The 24,269-nt window shown below is 38.5% G+C and overlaps 1 protein-coding gene across 7 annotated transcripts in view; it reads right to left on the minus strand.

The window, feature by feature from the left end:
* The window catches only part of USP54 (ubiquitin specific peptidase 54), a 117,569-nt gene that overhangs the window by 86,460 nt on the left and 6,840 nt on the right, over nucleotides 1–24,269 (minus strand). For 5 of the 7 annotated variants that reach the window (XM_020895223.2, XM_070470822.1, XM_020895232.2 and 2 more), the window contains one exon: nucleotides 20,588–20,629. The exons of the other annotated variants lie outside the window; for them this stretch is intronic. The gene's annotated coding sequence lies outside the window, so the exon portion shown is untranslated. The remainder of the gene's footprint in view (nucleotides 1–20,587; nucleotides 20,630–24,269) is intronic. 7 annotated transcript variants of the gene reach the window in all.

Here is a 24,269-nt window from a genome sequence, read left to right on the forward strand (position 1 = left end):
GCTCCTCTGTTCATGGGATTCTCCAGGCAAGAATACTGAAGTGGGTTGCCATTTCCACCTCCAGGGGATCTTCCTGACCCAGGGATCAAACCCGAGCTTCGTGCATCTTCTGCATTGCAGGCAGATTCTTCACCACTGAGCCACCAGGGGAGCCCCATATACCATTATACCATGGTGTTAATATAGTTATTGCTAGTATAATCTTTGGGTGTGAAGATTATAAGGTATTTACTGCTTAATTTTTTCCTTATTTGTATTTTCTATCTTTTTTACAATAAAAAGATTTTTGTTAGAAGAAAAAAACTGAGTCACTGCTAATATTTTAAAATAAGAATTGTATCAGTAAACATTTCATGGTAGCCAAAGGAATATAAAAACAGGATAAGAACAGTAATAATTAATCAATAATTAAAAGTGTAAATTTATAGCTCTCCTCTGAACTTTTTAACCTAGATCTTCTAAAGGAAGCCTCATATATGCAAATACACATGTAATCCTATACACTTCTTCCTGAGTAGTGATTAATAGACTACTCAAATACTAACAGTTTGAAACTCACCGTTTATAACCACAAAATCTTAGAGTGTAAATAATCCTTAGAGAGCATACAGTTAAGTTTCTAACCTAATGCAAGAAACTTTTTTATAATCCTTTTTACAAGTGGTCACCCACCTTCTATCAGAATATGTTCAAGAATGGAAATCACATTATCCTATAAGGTCATACATTTTAATTTCCAACCACTGCTCTTAGTTTAATCTCTGATCAAAAACAGATCTACTATTTCCTCTTTATGTAAGCCTTTTGGGCTTCCCAGGTGGCACAACTGGTAAAAAAGCCACCTGCCAACATGGGAGACATAAGAGACGCAGGTTCAATCCTGGGTTGGGAAGATCCCCTGAAAGAGGCATTGCAATCCATTCTAATATTCTTGCCTGGAGAATCCCCATGAACAGACGAGCCTGGTGGGCTTCAGAAAGAATCAGACACAAGTGAAGAGACTTATTAGCATGCACGCATGCAAGCCTTTCAAATTTAGAAGACAAAACTCGTGCGTTCCCTTAATCATCTCTTTCCAAGCTAAACACTCTACTATAGCCATGACTCAAAGCAGTATACAACTTTATTCATCCCCTCATATAATCCCCACTCTTAGTCTATAGGCTGGATCTGGTAACTTGCTTCTAATGAACAGAATACAGCAAAGGTGATGGGATGTCATTTCTAAGGTTAGGTTATAGACCCTGGCTTCCATCTTCTTCACTGTCATGGAAGTCAGCTGCCATGTTGTATGGAGACTCCCACAAGGCAAGGAACTGAAGGATGCTTCAGCTAACAAGCTAGTAAAGAACTAAGGTCCTCAATCAGTCAACCTGTGAGCAACTGAATCATGCCACATGAGAGGGAGGACCCGGAAAGTGATCCACCCCCAGATGAATCTTCACATGAAATCAAAGCCCCTGTTAACAACTTGATGACAGCTTATGAGAGATACACCTTGATACCTGACTCACAGAAACAGAGATAACAAATATGTGTTGTTTTAAGTTGCAAAATTTTGAGGTAATGTGTTATGCAGTAATAGATAATGAGCAATTTCACGTCTCATTGTAGCCTAGGAAAATTCCCATACATGTATCTTTTTTAAATAGAGGAAAACTGAAAACAATTTAAATGTTCATCAAAGGAGAATATGGAGAAGGTAATGGCAACCCACTCCAGTACTCGTGCCTGGAAAATCCCATGGACAGAGGAGCCTGGTAGGCTGCAGTCCATGGGGTCGCTAAGAGTCGGACACGACTGAGCGACTTCACTTTCACTTTTACGCTTTGGAGAAGGAAATGGCAACCCACTCCAGTGTTCTTGCCTGGAGAATCCCAGGGATAGGTAAGCCTGGTGGGCTGCCGTCTATGGGGTCACAGAGAGTTGGACACAACTGAAGCGACTTAGCAGCAGCAGCAGCAAAGGAGAATGGATAAATACAATGTGATATAGTCTTAAGATTTAATGCTATGTATCATTTTAAAAACAGAATAGACAAGGTAGATTTCTAAGGGGGAAAAAAGGTTGATAACTTATTTACTGAATTTGAATGAATGGAGTCAAGTTTTAGATCCTATCTACGAGTCAGCCTACCAGCTCAATTGTTTCCGACTCTTTGCAACCCCATGGACTGTAGCCTACCAGGTTGCTCTGTCCATGGGATTTTCCAGGCAAGAATAATGGAGTGGGTTGCCATTTCCTTCTCCAGATCTTCCCAACCCAGGGATTGAACCCGAGTCTCCTGCATCGTAGGCAGATGTTTTACCATCTGAGCCACCAGGGAAGTCCTCTACGAGTCTTGGAATGAGATAATAGTGATCAGAACTTTGAAAACCAGTCAAATGGAAAAAGCAAGGCAGGACTTCCCTGGTGGTGCAGTGGATAAGAATCCGCCTGCCAATGCAAGGGACACAGGTTCGATCCCTGTCCAGGAAGATTCTACATGCTGCGGAGCAACTAAGCTCATGTACCACAACTACCAAGCCTGTGCTCAGGAACAGAGAAGTCACTGCAATGAGAAGCCCACGCTTCACAACTATAGGGAAGCCCCTGCTCGCTGCAACTGGACAAAGCAATGAAGATCCAGTGCAGTCACAAAGAAAAACAAAAAAGCAAGGCCATCATGTCTGAGGAAAATTAAAAGCCATGCAAGGAAAAAATTATCATCATAGTATGTAGCCCAGGTTCAATATCTGTATAATATAAACAACAATGATTTCACCCACAAAATACGTAACTATGTTAAAAATATAAGGGAGAAGACATCTATGTGTTTAAAAGTGCCAACACCTCATGTACCTCATATTAAACACTTCTTATAGATTTAATAGCTTTTAAAAGTAATTGCTGTAAGTATACTATTAGAAATATTTAAGACAGTTGATTGTGGTTGCCACTGTGAGAGGGGATAGCTGCTATTCTTTCTTCTATGCATATAAACTATTCAAATTTTTTTAACCATGCACATAGGTTACTTTGATAAAAAATAAGATAAACTTCCTTGTAGGGAGAGAGAGGAAAGGGCCTTTGGTTTTATCTCTATTGTTTTATTTCTAAGAGGGAAAGAAGAAAAATAAATGTTAATAGTAGTTAATTCTGAAAGGTGGGAACGCGGTATTATATATTTTTTCCATTTTAAATGGCATAAAATTTAAATAACTATTTTATTTTACAATTTCTCAATACCCAAATCCCAACAGTTTCCTACATAAATGGAATTCAGACCATTTTTGGTCTAGTCTGCCTTCCTTAGAATGCTCTCAACTTTGTCAGTGTACACTTAAACCAATATGCAAAATGTGTTTCCAAACTAGTACAAAAATATATGGAAACCAACAGTTTTGTGACCCGGATAAACTTGTAACATAGCTAAAGGTGTTTTCAGCAGCCATATTACCTAGGCAGTTACTGCTACATTTGTGATTAACCAAAATTCCCAGTTATTTTTCACGTGAACTGCTGCCCAACCAGCTCTTGCTCATCCTGTTACTGTGCATTTGAGGTTTTGAATTTAAACACAGGACTTATACCTGCTAAATTTAATTTCAGTTTGACCCCATGATTTCACCTTATGGGCAGGATTTTTCAAGCTATATTCATCATCTGTCAAACTAACTATTCCTGCATCTTCGTGATACTTACATATCTGATTAACAAGTTTTAAATTTTTTTTACTCTATCCAAGGGCCAAAGAAAACTCACCAGAGACTTTTCCTGATGAAATCAAGAGTCAATTCAGTCTTTCTACACATTCAGTCAATCAACCAAACTATATTTTACTATATAACAGCTACAAATGTATCATGAAAGACTGGAAAACTGGGATTATGACTATAAATAGAACAATCTCTTGATCTAATAACCTAGTGGTTCTAAATAGAAGTAACAGAATTTAAAAATAGAAATAAGAAGAAGTTATTTATAATAATCAAACCTATACTAAATGTTTTTGGTTAATGCTCCATATCATCTGTTTGATCACTTATGTAATTTTTATGGATTAACATTAATTTTACAGGTCTGCAGTTTTCCAACTACTTTCGTTTTTTTATTTTTTCTTGGATATCAGGATGGTTGTCTCTTTCTGGTTTTTATGATTTCTCAAAGATTAACAATGGTGACTCTGAGATCAACAGCCAGTTAATTTAGTAATCTGAAACTCAATTGAGCCTTAAAATTTTAATTCACTTTAAAATGATCATTCTTACTTACCATCCTGGGCTACTGTCTAGTTTAGAATCTGCTATGTATTTTCCAGTTTGAAAACTACTGTCCTTGTTGTTAATAATAATCTATACAGTACTTCTCTTTAAAAGATATTTAGAATTTCTCACCACCCTTATGGCAGAAAGCAAAGAAGAACTAAAGAGCCTCTTGATGAAAGTGCAAGAGGACAGTGAAAAAGTTGGCTTAAAACTCAACATTCAGAAAACTAAGATCATGGCATCTGGTCCCATCACTTCAAGGCAAATAGATGGGGAACAGTGACAGACTATCTTTTTGGGCTCCCAAATCACTGCAGATGGTGATTGCAGCCATGAAATTCAAATACGCCTGCTCCTTGGAGGAAAAGTTATGACAACCTAGGCAGCATATTAAAAAGCAGAGACATTATTTTGCCAACAAAGGTCCATCTAATCAAAGCTATGGTTTTTCCAGTAGTCATGTATGGGTGTGAGAGTTGGACTATAAAGAAAGCTGAGCACCGAAGAATTGATGCTTTTGAACTGGGTGTTGGAGAAGACTCTTGAGAGTCCCTTGGACTGCAAGGAGATACCACCAGTTCATCCTAAAGGAAATCAGTCCTGAATATTCATTGGAAGGACTGATGCTGAAGCTGAAACTCCAGTAGGTTGGCCATTCGAAGAATGACTCATGATTCGAAGAACTGACTCATCTGAAAAGACCCTGATGCTGGGAAAGACTGGAGGAGGGAGAAGAAGGGGACGACAGAGGATGAGATGGTTGGATGGTATCACTGACTTGACGGACATGAGTTGAGTAAACTCCGGGAGTTGGTGATAGACAGGGAGGCCTGCATGCTGCAGTCAGTCCATGGGGTTGCAAAGAGTTGGAAATGATTGAATGACTGAACTGAACTGAACTGATACAGTACTTATTTTTAATAGACATTTAGAATTTCTCAAAACCCTTTAAATAGGTTATAAAGAAATTAATATACCATTATCCTATTCTATATATAGGGGAATTGAAGCACAGAGAAATTTAAATTATTTACCCAAGGTCAAAGAGCCACAATGAATCAAAATCTATTGCAGTCTATGTAGGGCTCTTTTTCATAAGGCTATGTAGATCTCTAACACAAAACTACTTAAGACAGCACACAAAACTTCTTGCTTAAAAACTGATTTTTCAGTTACTGGTTGACAAGAGTTAAGGAGCAGGTTCCTGTAAAGGAAGTGGGTGTAGCCGTAAAAGCGAAATATGATGTATCCTATGGTGGTGAAATATTCTGTACCTTCACTGTATCAATGTCAATATGCTGGTTGTGATTCTGCACTACAGTTTTTCAAGATGTTACCACTGGGGGAAACTCGGTAAAGAATATATCAGACCTAATTCTGAGTGAATTTTGAGAAATATCTCAAAAGAAAAGAAGTTTAAGAAAAACTAATTAATAATTGATATTTCTCTTTTAAGCCAACTTAATTTTAAAGAAGCTTACTTAAACTGAATAGGTAAATTAAAGCAAAACAGAATCATGCATAGAGCTCTGAAAGTAAGCAGAGTGGACTTTAAAAGCGAAGTAAGTCCCACTAACTAAAGCTTTAAACATAAAGATCTTTGTTAATTAAAAGGGAGCCCTCAGGATTTTTATTTCCTAAAGAAGAAAAATAAAACAAGACAGTCTAGGAAATAAATTATTAATTCACCTCAAAAAGAATCACTGGAATAAAGCTAGAACCACCAGAGCTTGCCTCAACCCATGACACTTGACTGCAATCCTCAACTTAGAGAAAAACTGAAGGCGCACGTGTGTCACCTTCAGCTTGATATTCACAACCACACATTTCAAAAAGTCCCAAAACTGCTTCTATTTTTTTTTTTTTTTTTTTTGCTACTTACAAAGTGGCTAAAGCTTCAACCATTTCCTGATTCTCCCAGCTGCAGGACTTGCAATTAGGAAACCATTCACTCAGCATCTAGAGCAGGTCTGGTTAGAAGAATGAGCTCATCCCTTCAGATGTGCACCTGATCCTCAGGAAGCTGCTCCTCCTCCAGCCAGCCGGTCTCTGTATGTTTAAAGTGACACCCTCACCTGTGTAACCACTTGGCCAGAGCGGAACAAGTCCTTCCCTGTCCGTGCCTACTGTAGTGGAATCACTTCCTGCTCCGGCCACCTCACACAGCCACTAAGTTTAGGCAGTCGCGGCAGAAGTAACAGCTGCCGCTGCTCTCATTATGGCCTCACTAGAGAAGAATCTTATTTTCACTTTACAACGGAGGTCTGGTCCTTCACTACGATCCTGTGAACATCACACTATTTGCTTCAACAGGTCCTTGACCAGAGTCAGACCTGACAAGAATAACTCCTCTTTTTCAGAACTTGCAACTCATTTTTTAAACTAGGAATGTAATGCTTCTACGTCTCTCTTATTCTGCTCGTCCTGTCTACAAGCCTCAATTAACAGAGGCAGCTAAATGGACTGTATGCAGTTATAGCTAATGCTCCAAACTCAAGTTTGCCTCTCAGTTTCACTACTTCTAAGAAAACATTGACTTTGGCATAGCTGGTTATTTACTAGCAAAGCAAATAATAATCCTAACTCAAAAGATATATAGAACTCACATCAACATGATGTAATAGTGGTATTTTAATTATTTTCAATCAAAAGTATGTGGGTACCAAATAGTCATTCAAAAAATCTGTCTGTGTACCTGTTACATAAAACTCTTTGACAGGACTTGACAGGGTGCCAAACTGGGCTTTCAACTTTAAAAAAAAGAAAAAGAAAGAAAATCTAAGAATTAACCCTTCTCATCTTAGCCTTCCAAGGACTTCTGCAGTATTCTCTGTCATGGTAAGCTTCTGATACACTAAGAGGCTGACTTTGGAATATAAATTAGACAGCAAAACATCAAATTCACTATTGGTTACCTTTGAGAGATGGCAAGGGACTTGTGATCAAGAAGGAGAAACCCAGGGGCCTTCAACTTATTTAGTAATATTTAATTTGCTGGATAGTAGACAAGGATACTTACTGTATTGTTCTTTTTAAATGTCTTAAGTAATAAATAATAAAATATTTTAAAACAGAGAAATTCTGAGCATCAAAAGACATAGTCAGAAGGGTGAAAGGCAACCCACACAAAGGGAGAAAATATCTGCAAATCATTTATCTGATATGGAGTTAATATCTAGAATATATAAAGAACTCCTTAAAACTTAACAACAATCGATATAGAAGTGCACAAAGGACTCAAATAGACATTTCTCCAAAGAAGATATACAAATGGGTAATAAGCACATGAAAAGATGCTCAAAATCATGGGCCTTTAGGAAAATACAAAGCACAAAAACAATAAAAATCAAAAACACCCATTAGGATGGCTACAGTAAAAAATAAAAAAAAAAAGAAAATTACAGTTGTTACTGAGGACATGAATAGATGGGAACTGCTAGTGGGAATGTACAATGGTGCAGCCACTGTAGACAACAGTGTGGCAATTTCTCAAAAAAAAAATTTTTAATGGAACTATCATACAATCCAGCGACTTCATTTCTGGGTATTCAAGAGAAGTGGCCAAGAGGATGAAGTTGAAAGACCTTGAACTCACCTCCTCCAATGGGTAGACCAAAATCACAATTATTTATAGAGGAAATACTGATGAGAAAAACTGGAAGACCAGCAGAACAGATTTCTTCTACAGCTAAAGATATAAAGAAGGAATGATGGGTAGGAAGGGTGGTGATACGGTGGAGTCAAGACTCACATCCCCAGGTAGGCAATTACAATTGCCTAAATGGGAAGACAATTACAACTGCCACGGTTCTCCTCAAGGAATGAGGAGTCCATGCCTCACATCCAAGTTCCTAACCCTGGTTCCTGCACCAGGACAACAAGCCCCACAACATTTGGCTTTGAAAGCCAGTGGGGCTTACATCTGGGAGAGACAGCAGGCTACGGGAGCCCTTTAAGTGTGGGATTCCACTCTTAAAGGGCACACACAAAATCTCACACACTCTGGGACTCAGAGCAGAAGCAGTAATTAAAAAAAAAAAAAAAGTCTGGGTCAAAATCCACTGCTAGTCTTGGAGAGTCTCCTGGAGAGGCAGGAGGTAACTGGAGCTCATTCTAGGGACAAAGACACTGGCAGAAGCCATTTTGAGGCGCCTGTCCTAACATGTGGACACTGGTGCTGACAAATGCCAATTTGGAATCCTGCCTTTAAGCTTATTAACACTGGAACCCAGCCCCACCTACCAGCCTATCCGCACCAGTACTGGGACACCTTAGGTCAAGCAGCTAGCCAAGCAGGGACATAGCCCCATCTACCAGCAGACTAGCCAGAGAGTCTGGGACACAGCCTCACCCACCAGTGGGCAGGCACCAGCCCAGGAATCCAATACCAGTAGGCTGACACCAGCTTCAAGAAACCCAGGACCCCACAAACAGTCATATCAGAAACCTGCCCCCACCCATCAGTGGGCTGGCACTAGGCCCACGACCCCAGGGGCCCTGACCCTACCCACTAGCAGGCCAACACTAGATCCAGGACTCCCTGCTCTGCAACCACCCACCCTGTAATATGGCTCTGCCCATCAGTGTGCCCCAGGACCCCAGGAGCCCCACAGCCAGCCCCCTCATGACCCAGCCCTACCCACCAGCAGCTGATAGCCTCTGCACAAGTCAGGGCCAGGCAACCAACTGGACAGGTGGCCAGTGACACCTACCAGACCACTCATAGTAACATAGCCTAACACAACAGAAGGATCTACATACATAGCTCTGGTGACCAGAGGTAAGTATACTACTGTCACAGGACGTCTCCTAAAAAAGACCACTTCTCTAAGATCAGGAAAGAAACCAATCTACCAAATATATGAAAATAAAAACAGCAAATCAGGCAAAATGAGATGACAGAAGAAAATGCTCCAAATGAAGGAACAAGATTAAATCTCCAGAAGAACTAAGTGAGTGGAAAGAAGTTCTACTCAATAAAGAGTTCAAGATAATGATCGTAAAGATGTTCAACAAACTCAAGAGAAGACTGGATGAAGAGAGTCAGAAGTTAGTGGTTTTTAACAAAGAGTTGGAGAATACAAAAAAGAACCAAACAGAGTTGAAAAATACAGTAAATGAAATAAAAAATACACTAGGAGGCAGCAACAGTAGATTCAATGATACAAAGGGATGGATCAGCAAGCTGGAAGACAGAGTAGTGAAAATCACTGAAGCTAAAAAGAAAAAAAAAAAGAAAGAAACGAAGACAGCTTGAAAGACCTCTCAGACAATATCAAGTATACTAACATTGGCATTGTAGGGGTCCCAGAAAGAAAAGTGGGAAAAAAGAGACAGAGAACATATTTCAAGATATAATCCCAGAAAACTTAGCTAACCTGGAAAAAAAAAAAAAAACATTCAGGCCCCAGAAACAGAGAGATCCCAAAAGGATCAATCCAAAGAGGATGACAAGGAAACCCATTGTAATTAAAATGGAAAAAACTAAAGATAAAGAAGAGAGAATATTAAAAATAAGCAATGTAAAAGCAAAAAGTTACAGATGAACTCCCATCAGGTTGTTGAGTAGAACTCTGAAAGCCAGAGGGAGTGGCACAATATATTTAAAATGATGAAATGGAAAAACCTATGGCCAAGAATACTTTACTTCCCAAGGCTTTCATTCATATTTGATAGAGAAATATGAAGTTTTACTGACAAGCAAAAGCTAGCTGCATTGCAGGCTGATTCTTTACCATGTGAGCCACCAGGGAAGCCCAAACCAAACATGAGAGGATGGGTGTTCACTAAACTTCCTATGATAATCATTTCACGATGTATGTAAATCAAATCATTATGCTATGCACCTTAAACTTACACAGTGCTATACATCAGTTATAGCTCAATAAAACTGAAGAAAAAAAGAAACGAAAGCAAGATCTCAAACAGACCATTGTACACCCATATTCATAGCAGCATTATTCACAACAGCCAGAAGATGGAAGCAACCCAAGTGAACCAATAAGCAAAATGTGAAATATACATACAGTGGAATATTATTCAGCCTTGAAAAGAACAAAATTCTGATACATGCTACAATACATATGATCCTTATGCTAAGCAAAATAAGTTATGCACAAAAGGACGAATACTCTACAACTTATTTATGTTAGGTACCTAGAAGAGTCAAATTTAGAAACAAAAAGTAGAACTGTGGTTGCCAAGCACCGTAGGAAGGGAGGAATGGGGAGGAGTTGCTTAATGGGCATTAAGTTTCAGCTTTGCAAGATAAGAAGAGTTCTAGAGATTGGCTGCACAACAATGTGAATATGTTTAGAACTACTGTACACTCATAAAATGTTAAGGTGATAAATTCTTTTGTGTAACCACAAATAAAAAAAGAGAGAGAGAACTAATCAAAATAGATCTTAACCTGCTAAATATATTGAATTCAAACAGTCTGCTATTTTTCTCTTCTTTCAAAAACGAATTCAAGCTTTATTGGTGATCTCTGTTGAAAAAAACTGATGCACCATAGACAATAAACAAATTTATTGCTCTGATCAATTTCATACAAATGTGAAGGCCGAGAGAAGTAAGGAAGCTGTAGAAGAAAAGTTTGAAGCTAACAGAGGTTGGTTCACGAGAAGTCATCTCCATAACATAGAAGCTCAAGGTGAAGTAGCAAGTGCTGATGTAGAAGGTACAGCAAGTTATTCAGAAGATGTGGCTAAGACAATTAAAGGTGGCTACACTAAACAACAGATTTTCAATGTAGACAAAATAGCCTACTGTTAGAAGAAAATAACATCTAGGACTTTCATAGCTGGAGAGAAGTCAAAGTCCAGCTTCAAAGCTTCAAAACACAGCCTGACTTTGTTAGGGGCTAAATGCTGTTATCAAACCAAAATCAGGACAACCTGTCTAACAGACAGCAAAACCAATCTACTGACACCAAGCTGTGGTGAAGGAAAGTACAGCATTTGTTACGTGGCACCAAGCAAGAACAGGCAACTCATGCTCAAAGGACCAAAACTCCCTGATGGCTTTCAGGCAAGGGTTTTTAAAGGCAACATTAGAATTGAGGGTTGCAGAGTGCGTAATCAGCTTATGGACCTTCTTCCGATTGGTCAATGATGAGGTAACAGGATGACATTTTAGAAATCTTAATCGTCAACCTCCTGGTTCCAACCAGTCTAGGGTCTGTGGAAAATTCTTAAAATGATGGGACTACCAGACAACCTTACCTGCCTCCTGAGAAATCTGTATGCAGGTCAGGAAGCAACAGTTAGAACTGGACATGGAACAACAGACTGGTTCCAAATTGGGAAAGGAGGATGTCAAGGCTTTATATTGTTACCCTGCTTGTGTAACTTATATGCAGAGTACACAGTGTGAAATACCGGGCAGGATGAAGCGCAAGCTGGAATCAAGATTGCCGGGAGAAATACCAATAACCTCAGACACGCAGATGACACCACTCTTAACAGCAGAAAGCAAAGAAACTAAACAGCCTCTTGATGAAAGCGAGAGGAGCAAAAAAGCTGACTTAAAACTCAACATTCAAAAAACTAAGATCATGGCATCCGTTCTCATCACTTTATGGCAAATAGATGAGGAAACAATGGAAATAGTGACAGACTTTATTTTCTTGGGCTCCAAAATCACCACAGATGGTGACTGCAGCCATAAAATCAAAAGACACTTCCCTGGAAGAAAAGCTATGACAGGAGAAGGAAATGGCAACCCACTCCAGTATTCTTGCCTGGAAAAATCCACGGACAGAGGAGTCTGGCGGGCTGAAGTCCATGGGATTACATGACTGAGCATGTGTGCACGAGGGTGGAGGGAGATGGGTTGGTAGCAATAAACTGGTAGAACTAAAAAAAAAAATATATATATATATATATATATATATATATAAAAGAAAAGCTATGACAAACCTAGACAGCATATTAAAAAGCAGAGACATTACTTTGCCAAGAGATCCGTCTAGTCAAAGCTATGGTTTTTCCAGCAGTCATGTATATATGTGAGAGTTGGACTATAAAGAAAGCTGAGGGACGAAGAATTGATGTTTTTGAACTGTGGTGTTGGAGAAGACTCTTAAGAGTCCCTTGGACTGCAAGGAGATCAAACCAGTCAATCCTGAAGGAAATCATTCCTGAATATTCATTGGAAGGACTGATGCTGAAGCTGAAACTCCAATACTTTGGCCACCTGATGCGAAGAACTGACTCATTGGAAAAGACCCTGATACTAAGAAAGATTGAGGGCAAGAGAAGAAGGGGATGACAAAGGATGAGATAGTTGAATGACTCAATGGACATGAGTTTGAGCAAGGTCTGGGAGCTGGCAATGGACAGGCAAGCCTGGTGTGCTGCAGTCCATGGGGTTGCAAAGAGTCAGACATGACTGAGCAACAGAACTGAACTGAATCTAAGGTCTAGTGCTTATGTTTAGTATACAGTCACCATCCTACATCTGGGTGGGGATTTTAGTTTCTGCAGAACAACTCAAAGATATGTGTCATATTGTTACGTATATCCCTTCAGGAGGAACTAAGAGTCCTCTGATTCTGTTTTATCAATGAACTATAGTTTAAGCTATCATTACTTTTTTTGCTTGACTGCTTTTCCTTTGTTTCTGCATTTCCTCACTTCTCTAATTAGTAACTACTTGAGTCTGCTCTGCGGAATTCTGCCTCCTAGGGAAGGCCTAGGAAACTAAAACGTTTTTTACAAACAAGAAACAGGGGTTATAGAGGGGCTTTTGTACCTGGTAAGGCCCCACAGGGTCCTGCTCGGTTTCAATGTGGTTAGTGACTTTAAGTCAAAACCAACAATCACTTACTGTTTCAAAAATCTTAGGGCCCTTATGAATAATGCTAAGTCTACTCAGTCTGTATTCTATAAATGGAACAACAAATGGACAGAAACGGTAGGGACCTAACAGAAAGAGAAGATATTAAGAAGAATACAATGAAGAACTATACAAAAAAAGATCTTAATGGCCAGGATAAACTCAATGGTGTGATCACTCACTTAGAGCCAGACATCCTAGAGTGCGAAGTCAAGTGGGCCTCAAGCATCATCACAACAAACAAAGCTAGTAGAGGCGATGGAATTTCAGCTATTTCAAATTCTGAAAGATGATGCTGTTAAAGTGCTACCTACAGTCAATATGTCAGCAAATTTGGAAAACTCAACAGTGGCCACAGGACTGGGAAAGGTCAATTTTCATTCCAATCCCAAAGAAGGGCAATGCCAAAGAATGTTCAAACTACCACACAATTGCACTCATTTCACATGCTAGCAAGGTAATGCTCAAAATCCTTCAAGCCAGGCTTCAACAGTATGTGAACTGAGAACTTCCAGATGTACAAGCTGGAAGTGAAAAAGGCAGAGGAAGCAGAGATCAAAGTGCCAACATGTATTGGATCACAGAAAATGAGAGTTTCAGAAAAACATCCACTTCTGCTTCACTGACTATACTAAAGCCTTTGACTGTGTGGATCACAACAAACTGTGGAAAATACTTAAAGAGCTGGGAACACCAGACCACCTTACCTGTCTCCCAAGAAACCTGTACGCAGGTCAAGAAGTAACAATTAGAACTGGACATGGAACAATGGACTGGTTCAAAATTGAGAAAGGAGTACATCAAGGCTGTATATTGTCACCCTGTTTATTTAACTTAAAGAAGAGTACATCATGCAAAATCCCAGGCTGGATGAAGCACAAGCTGGAATCAAGATTGCCAGGAGAAATATCAATAACCTTAGATATGCAGATGACACCACCCTTATGGCAGAAAGCAAAGAGGAACCAAAAAGCTTCTTGATGAGGGTGAAATAGGAGAGCAAAAAAGCTGACTTAAAACTCAATATTCAAAAAAACTAAGATTATGGCATCTAGTCCCATCACTTCATGGCAAATAGATGGGGAAACAATGGAAACAGTGACAGATTTTATTTTCTAGGGCTTCAAGAAAATCACTGTGGATGTTACAGCAGCCATGAAATTAAAAGATGCTTGCTCCTTGGAAGAAAAGCTAAGACAAACCTAGACAGCATATTGAAAAGCAGACATTATTTTGCCAACAAAGGTCCATATAGTCAAAGCTATGGTTTTTCCAGTAGTCACATACAGATGTGAGAGCCAGATCATAAAGAAGGCTGAGTGCCGAAAAATTGATGCTTTTGAACTGTGGTGTTGGAGAAGACTCTTGAGAGTCCCTTGGACAGCAAGGAAATCAAACCAGTCAATCTTTTTTTTTTTTTTTTTCAAGGAGCAGATGTTAGCTCCGGTTGGGTTCTCTTTATTTTTTTTTCTTTCTTTTTTTCATTTATTTTTATTAGTTGGAGGCTAATTACTTTACAATATTGTAGTGGGTTTTGTCATACATTGACATGAATCAGCCATGGATTTACATGTATTCCCCATTCCGATCCGCCCTCCCACCTCCCTCTCTACCCGATCCCTCTGGGTTTTCCCAGTGCACCAGGCCCGAGAACTTGTCTCATGCATCCAACCTGGGCTGGTGATCTGTTTCACTATAGATAATATACATGTTTTGATGCTGTTCCTCTCGAAACATCCCACCCTTGCCTTCTCCCACAGAGTCCAAAAGTCTGTTCTGTACATCTGTGTCTCTTTTTCTGTTTTGCATATAGGGTTATCATTACCATCTTCCTAAATTCCATATATATGTGTTAGTATGCTGTAATGTTCTTTATCTTTCTGGCTTACTTCACTCTGTATAATGGGCTCCAGTTTCATCCATCTCATTAGAACTGATTCAAATGAACTCTTTTTAATGGCTGAGTAATATTCCATGGTGTATATGTACAACAGCTTCCTTATCCATTCGTCTGCTGATGGGCATCTAGGTTGCTTCCATGTCCTGGCTACTATAAACAGTGCTGCGATGAACATTGGGGTGCGCGTGTCTCTTTCAGGTCTGGTTTCCTTGGTGTGTATGCCCAGAAGTGGTATTGCTAAACCAGTCAATCTTAAAGGAAATCAACCCTGAATATCATTGGAAGGACTGATGCTGAAGCTGAAGCTCTAATACTTTGGCCACCTGATTCGAAGAGCTGACTCATTGGAAAAGACCCTGATTGGGAAAGATTGAAGGCAGGAGCAGAAGGGAACAAGAGAGGATGAGATGGGATCATATCACCAACTCAACGGACATGAGTTTGAGCAAACTCCAAATAATGGTAAAGGACAGGGAAGCCTGGCGTGTTGCAGCCCATGGAGTCGCAAAGAGCTGGACACAACTGAGCAACTGAACAACAGTACTCTGTCTGTGCTCTGTAAATGGAACAACAAAACCGGGATGACAGCACATCCGTTTACATGGTTTACTGAATATTTTAAGTCCTGTGTTGAGACCTGTAACTCAGAAAAAAAGATTCTTTTGAAAATATTGCTGTTCATTGACAATGTACCTGGTCAGCTAAGAGTTCTGATGGAGATATTAATGTTGTTTTCATGCTTGCTAACACAAAATCCATTCTGTAGCTCATGGATCAAGGAGAAACTTTGACTTTCAGGTCTTATTAAAACAGGAGGGAAGGAAATAACCTCTAAAAGAATGACATAGCCCTTGAGGATAAGACACAAACTGGTCAGAACCAGCTAGGTCCAAGATGCAGAAGATTTGATTTTCATGAATCTTGGGCCTCATTATATGCTCACTGCAAAATTAACACATTAGCATCTAAATGACACATCTACAGTGTCATTGGTGTCATGGCACTTTGGAGGCTAACCACTGCTTACAAAAGTAAGCAGTGGCCCAATTCCTGGAAATCTCTACCCCTTTCCCAAAACCCTCCCACTCCTTAAAACTAACCACACACTCTATCTGTGGAGAGTGCTTCTCCTAAGGCCATTCTCACCTTTTGAGATGGATTGCAGTCTGTCTATGGAATGTGTATCTAGATAAATCCACTTCTTATCTATCACTCTGTCCCTCACTGAATTCTTTCTGCAATGAGACATAGAGAACCTGAGCTTCATTAAGTTCTGAGACCAGGCGTGTGATCTCAATTAAAAGACAGTGGAATCAGGTCTCAATCTGGGTGTACAGTTTCATTATTATTTAAGAAACACATTTTGTAAAGCCATAGGTGCCATGCTGCTTGCATTGCTGGTTAAGTGATAGAACTTCTGTCATGTGGCAGGCCCAAGTTTGATTCAGAATGTACTGCACATCCGTTTAGGGCTTCTCCAATGGTTCAGTAGTAAAGAATCCACCCACAATGCAAGAGATGCAGGTTCAGTCTCTGGGTCAGGAAGATCCCCTGGAGGAGGAAATAGCAACCCACTCCAGTATTCTTGCCTGAAAAATCCCATGAACAAAGGAGCCTGGCAAGCTACAATCCAAAGAGTCGCAAAGAGCCGGACACGACTGAGCATGCACACACACAGCTGCCATAGATAGTAATTCCTCTAATGGATCTGGACAAAGTCAAGTGAAAACCTTCTGGAAAGCACACTCATCATTCTAAATGTCATTAAGAATATTTGTGAGGAATTCTTCGGTAGTCCACTGGTTAGGAGTCTCATTGCCAAGGGCCTGGGTTCGATCCCTGGTCGGGGTACTAAAATACACAAGTCATGCTGCTGCTAAGTCAACTTCAGTCGTGTCCGACTCTGTGTGACCCCATAGACGGCAGCCCACCAGGCTCCGCCATCCCTGGAATTCTCCAGGCAAGAACACTGGAGTGGGTTGCCATTTCCTTCTCCAAAGCATGAAAGTGAAAAGTGAAAGTGAAGGCGCTCAGTTGTGTCTGACTCTTCGCAAGCCGGTAGGCTCCTCCATCCATGGGATTTTCCAGGCAAGAGTACTGCCATGAGGAGTGATAAAAAAAAATAATAATAATAATAATATTTGTGATTCATGGGAACAGGTCAAATATCAGGAGTTTGGAAGAGGTTTATTCCAACCTTCATGGATGACTTTGAGGGGTTCATGATAAAACTTGAACAGATAAGGAGTTACTTCTACAGATGAGCAAGGAATGTGGTTTTTTAAGATGGAATCTACTCCTGGTGAGCATGCTATGAAGACTGCTGAAATGACAACAAAAGATTTAGAATACTGCATAAACTTAGTTGATAAAACAGTGGCAGGTTTTGAGAGGACTGACTCTGATTTTGAAAGAAATTTTTCTGTGGGTAAAATGCTATCAAAACAGCATTGCATAGTACAGAGAAGTCATTTGTAAAAGGAATAGTCACTTGATGTGGCAAACTTCATTGTTCTCTTATTTTAAGAAGCTATCACTACCACCCTAAGTTTCAGCAACCATCACCTTGATGGCCTGATGGCTCAGTCTGCAGCAGACCCTCCAACAGCAGAAAGATTACAACTCACTGAAGGCTCAGATGTTGGTTAGCATTTTTTAGTGATAAAGTATTTTGTAACTAAGATATGTATATTTTGGGGAGCTTCTTGGTGGTCCAGGGTTAGGACTTTCACTGCCTTGGTCCTGATTCAATCCCTGGTCAGGGAACTAAGATCCCACAAGCCTGAGAGTACAGTTAAAAGAAGTGTATTCTTTAGATATAATGCTATTTCATACATAGTAGACCACAGTATACTGTGTATATTTACAGTATATTATACAGCATACTATATAGTAAATTACATTTACTCTTATATCCAATGGCATACAAAAATTCAGTTGACCCACTTTATTACAATATTCTCTTTATGGTGGTGCTCTGGAACCAAACTGCCTGTAAATATCATTACTAAGATTTACTGAAAAAAATGAAGATTTAATCTAAAGTATGCTGTCCCCAATACTAAAATGAGAGCTTAAAAAAGAAATAATTATTATTCTTCATATTTAATACAGTTTGAAATCTGCATTAAATTGTATTAGCCCAATTCCTGAGGTTTATTTAGAAAGCATGGAGATAAGGAAACTATAATTAAAAAACTAAGAAAAAATCCTTCAGAGGAAGTATGTGCTTCATAGGGTTATTGTAAAGATTAAATGAATCACTGAATGTAAACTTCTGAGCAGAGTGGCTAGTACATGGTATTGCTCAACAGAAGTTATTGTTGGAGAAAACCTCCATTTTCTCATGTCCCTATTTTTCCCTCTTAAGCCAATATCATCAAAATTAGTTTGATGTATTTAACACAAACGTACAAAATTTAAATAACTTAATGCAGTTCACAAAGTGATTTTACAATCACTATAACTTAGTACTTACAACAGTTCAATGAAGAAACAAAGGAAAACTAAACTTTGAGTGCCTATTACATGACAGCTACTATACTGAGAATTAACATGTACTATTTCACTTAATTTGTTCAGGTAGGTTATTATTATCCTAATTTCACAGATAAGAGAATTAAAGTTCGGAAATATTTAGTAATTTGACCAACTTCACACAGTAGCATTAAATTGAAGGGCTGAGATATGAATTCTGTCTGGCTCCAAAGTTCATACTTTTATCACTAAAAACTATTTTCAGCCCTATAAGAGTTTCCCATTCTCTTATTCAATTATTTATTCATTCACTCCTTCACTCAATCAAACAATTCAACAGTGCCAGCACACTGCTGTAAGCTACTGATATAAAAATTAATAAAACAGCATCTGCCCTCATAGTCTAGAGGATGTATATGTCTGGAGGAGGGATGGATGAACAAAAATCAACCAGAATACAATTAAGTAAGAATTCAATAATAGTAATATAAACCAAATGCTACTGAAATATGGAGAGTAAATACTAGCTTGGGAGAGTAAGAAAAAGCACCATAGAAGAAACAGTTTCACCTGAAATTTTTAAAATATGTGATTACAACTTGATAAAGAGCATCTACACAAAAGCCTGCAGCTAACGTCACCCTTAAAGGTAAAATAATACTTTCCCCCTAAGGTTAGGAAATATACAAGGCTGTATATTGTCACCCTGCTTATTTAACATATATGCAGAGTACAGCATGAAATGCTGGGCTGGATGAATCACAAGCTGGAATCAAGATTACCAGGAGAAATATCAACAACCTCAGATATGCAGATGATACCACCCTAATGGCAAAAAGTGAAGAGGAACTAAAGAAACTCTTGGTGACAATGAAAGAGGAAAGTGAAAAAGCTGGCTTTAAACTCAACATTCAAAAAGAACTAAGATCATGGCATTTAGTCACATCACTTCATGGCAAATAGAAGGAGAAAAAGTGGAAACAGTGACAGATTTTATTTTCTTGGATTCCCAAATCACTGCAGACAGTGACTACAGCCGTGAAATTAAAAGATGCTTGCTCCTTGAAAAGAAAGCTATGACAAACCTAGACAGTGTATTAAAAAGCAGAGACATCACTTTGCCAACAAAGGTCCATATAGTCAAAGCTATGGTTTTCCCAGTAGTCATGTACAGATGTGAGAGTTGGCTGAGCGCTGAGGAAATGATGCTTTTGAACTGTGGTGCTAGAGAAGACTCTTGAGAGTTCCTTGGACATAAAAGGAGATCAAACAAGTCAATCCTGAAGGAAATCAACTCTGAATATTCTTTGGAAGGACTGATACTGAAGATGAAACTCCAATATATTGACCATCTGATACGAAGAGCAGACTCATTGGAAAAGACCCTGATGCTGGGAAAGACTGAAGGCAAAAGAAGGGGGCGGCAGAGGATGAAAAGATTAAATAGCATCACCAACTCAATGCACATGAACTTGAGCAAACTCCAGGAGACAGCAAAGGACAGGGAAGCCTGGAATGCTGCGGTCTATGGGATCGCAAAGAATCAGACATAACTTAGTGACTGAACAACAACAAACAGGAGCAAAGCAAGGTCTGCTGTCACTATACTTAACATCAGCAGTTCTAGGCACTGTAATTAGCAAGAAAGAGAAATAAAACACATACAGATCGGAAAGGGAGAAATAAAACTCTATTTGCAAATGACATAAGGTCTATATAGACAATTCCAAGGAATATACAAAAATACTCCTAGAAGTAATAATAAGGTCACAGGATATAAGATCAACACACAAAAATCAATCGATTTCTATATACAGTTGACCCTTGATCAACACAGGGGTTAGGGAAGCAGACACCCTGAGCAGTGGAAAATCCCTACATACTTTACAGTCACCTGCCAGTATCCATGGCTTCATACCCTCCAATTCAACTGAAGGAAGAGTATGTAATATTATAGTATGTATTTATTTATAAAAATGCATATATAAGTGGACCTGCATCGTTCAAACCTGTGTTGTTTAAGGGTCAATTGTACTAACAAAAGATGTGCAGAAGTCAAAATTAAAAACATTACCATTTACAATTACTCTAAAAAATTCAATACTTAAGTATATACACTTACCAAAAACATGTACAGGTTCTATACGCTGAAAGTTAAAAAATGCTGAAAGAAAGAGATCAAAGAAGACATAAATAAACAGGCTTGTTCATTGACTGGAAGACTCAACATGATAAAAATGTCAATTCCCCCCAAATTAATCTAGAAGATTAATGCAATTCCTATCAAAATCCTAGTGAGGCTTTAAGACTTAAACAAGTTTATTCTAAAATTTACATGGAAAGTTAAGACTCTAAAACAGCTGAAACAATCTTGATAAAGAATAATCAGAAAAAAAAAGAAGAATCAGTGGAAGGAATTATTCTACCCAATATCAAGTTTATTACAAAGCTCTAGTTGTCAAAAGAATGTGAAACTGATACATAGATTAATGGAACAGAACAGAGAAACCCAAATTTAGGACCTACATAAATATTCTTAGGGCTTCCCAGGTGGCTCAGTGGTAAAAGAATATACCTGTCAATGAAGGAGACAGAGTTGGATTTTTCACAAAACTGAAAAAACAATTTAAAGGAAAAAGGAAAAGCTTTTCAATATTTTTAGTTGCTGGAGCAACTAAAATTCCATTGCAAAGAAATTAATTCAACTTAAACTTCATACCTAATATAAATATTAACTCAAAATTATCAAGAACTTAAATGTAAGAAACTCTGAGAAAAAAATACAGAAGAAAATCTTTATGATCTAGAGTCAGGCAAAGAGTTCTTAGACTTGACACCAAAACCTTGATTCATAAAGGAAAACTTAATAAATTGGACCTCATTGAAATTAAAAACTTTTGTACAATAAAAGCTCAGGGGAAAGAATGAAAAGAAAAGCTTACAGACTAGGAGAAATTATTTGCAAACCACATATTCAACAAAGAACTAGTACTCGGAATATACAAAGACCTATCAAAATTCAACAGTAAAAAATCAAACTATACAAGTAGAAAATAAGTACAAGACAAAAGATCCTTCACCAAAAAGGGTATACAGTTGGCAAATAAACATGTGAAAAGATGTTTAACATGTTTAAAGATGTTTAACAGCCACTAGGGAAATGTAAATCAAAACCACAAAGCAGTATCACTACCCATCTATCAAAATAGCGAAAATAAAAAGTAGTGAGAACACCAAATACCCAAAAGCGTGCAAAGAAACTGGATCACTACGTAAAATCTATTTTACTGCCACTCTGAAAAATAATCAGCCAGTTTCTTAAAAAACTAACCATGCAACTACCATACAATCCAACAATTATACTCCTGGACATATATACCAGAGAAATGGAAACATGTTCACATAAAACTTGTACACAAATGTTCACAGCAGCTTTGTAACAGCCAAAAACTGGAATCAGCCCAGATTCTTTGAACAGGTGAATGTTTAAACAAATGGTGGTATAGGCATATCAGAGAATAATTCGCAGCAATAAAAAGGAAAAAAAAATTGATACATGCAACAACCTGAATGAATCTCCAGGAAATAATGCTGAATGGAAAAAAAAAAAAGGGCAAGCCCCCCAAATTATATAGTATAGGATCCTATTTGAGGCTTCCTGGATAGCTCAGCTGGTAAAGAACCCACCTGCAATGCAAGAGACCCCAGTTCGATTCCTGGGTTGGGAAGATCCCCTGAAGAAGGGATAGGCCACCCACTCCAGTATTTTGGGGCTTCCCTGGCGGCTCAGACAGTAAAGAATTCGACTGCAGTGTGGGAGCCCTGGGTTCGACCTGCAGGTTGGGAAGATCCCCTGGAGGAGGGCATGGCAACCCACTCCAGTATTCCTGCCTGGAGAATCCCCATGGACAAAAGAGCCTGGCGGGCTACAGTCCATGGGATCACAAAGAGTCAGATATGACTGAGTGACTAAACAGAGCACAGCACAGGATTCTATTTATAAAACATGCGGGGTCTTAGTTCCCCAACCAGGGGAACTAGATAATATTGGGAATTAGAATCTGAACAAGTTTAGTGCCGTATGCTCAAACAGTAGGTTCACCCTCATCAATGCCACTAGAAACAGGTTTCCATCAATGTGTCAGTCACAGGTAAAAAAACAGCACAGGGCAAAATCAGGATAACAGAAGAGCTTTTGACTTGTTGGGGAATACAGAGTAGTTTAGACTGACTAAGATAATAAGACAGTGGAAATCTAACTAGAAATAAACTAGAATCACAGGTCAGTCTTTGATAGTCAATAGAAGATCACTGAACACTGTTGAACAGGAAAGTTACAAAAAGCAAAGCACAACTTTTTACTCAGTTTTTTTTTAATTGGCTGATATTCAGTGAAGCTCAAGGAAAGCCAATACACTGCCAAGACTGGTGGGACACTGGCGGCTCCCAGGTACAAAATTTAAGGAGGCCCTCACTCTCAAGTAGGGTTGTACTTACACAACCCTAAGAGAGAGTACCTCCTTAAATCTTGCACTTGCGCAACCCTCAGTATTCTTGTGAGCTAAGCACCTCATTTGCCTCATTCATAATAGTCAAAAAGTAGAAACAATCCAAATGGATAAAAAAGAATGTGATGTATTCATATAAGGGAATACAGAATATATTTGGTGATAAAAAGAATGAAACACTAATACAGGCCACAACATGGACGAACACTGAAAATACTATGCTAAATGAGAGAAGTCAGTCACAAAAGACCATATATTGATATTTTATGATTCCATTTATATGAAATGTCCAGAATAGGTAAATCTACAGAGACAGAAGTAAATTAGTAGCTCCTAACGGAGGGAGAGGTTGCCAAGGAGAGGTTGCCAAGGAGAATGACTGCCTATGGATATACAGTTTCTTTTGGGGGTGGTAAAAATGTAATAAAATTGACTGAAGTGACAGTTGCACAACTCTGAACATACAGTAACTTTTGAATTGTATTCTTTAAATGAGCGAATTGTATGACATGTGAATCATATCTTAATAAAATTTGTTTTTAAAGCAGATGCTTAGCAACTATCTATTGAAATAAAGCATAAAAAGGATGAAAGTCATTGTGAAATAAGAACTCCAAATTGAATTTTTAAAAGCAGTTGTTGATTCTTTCCATGAGTTGTTAAGAGGAAGCACAGGAAAAACAACTCTAAATCAGACTTCAATACTTTGCCCAATTAAAACTATAATCAGTTTGGTTCATAAAGATTTCCTACTCAAGATAACTTGCTAGCAGGCAATTTGTGACTTAAACAGTGGTCTTGACTTAAAAAGCATATTCATGTATACGTCTGCTATAAACCATCAATTAAAAAAAGATAAACAACTTACAAATATACTATATGGCACTGTCTCCAAAACAAAAATAAATAGAATTTGGATAGCCTTTTCAATAGATGTATTCTCTAAGGGGAAAGACTGAAAACTGAACCTCAAACTGAACTCTGCTTTCCCACTAATTCTCATTAAACATAAAAAAAAAGTGTTCATATTTTTAATATTGATAAACCAGCCTAAACACTTTATTTTTTTTTTCAACCTAAACACTTTAGTGAAGATGTGATCAAATCGGTGACCGACTCGGCATTAACCTGGACATTAGAATTTATTTTTAGGATTATTTCTTCTGGGAACGATACTGTTTTACTAGCAGTTAAATACTTAAATACTTTATATGATTTTCCTAACTCCATACCCAGCCATTCCTCCTCTTTCCAATGCTCAGCAATGTATGTCTGGAAAATCCCTTTACTTAACAC

Source organism: Odocoileus virginianus, chromosome 7, assembly GCF_023699985.2.
Source record: "Odocoileus virginianus isolate 20LAN1187 ecotype Illinois chromosome 7, Ovbor_1.2, whole genome shotgun sequence".
NCBI classification, from domain to species: Eukaryota; Metazoa; Chordata; class Mammalia; order Artiodactyla; family Cervidae; genus Odocoileus; species Odocoileus virginianus.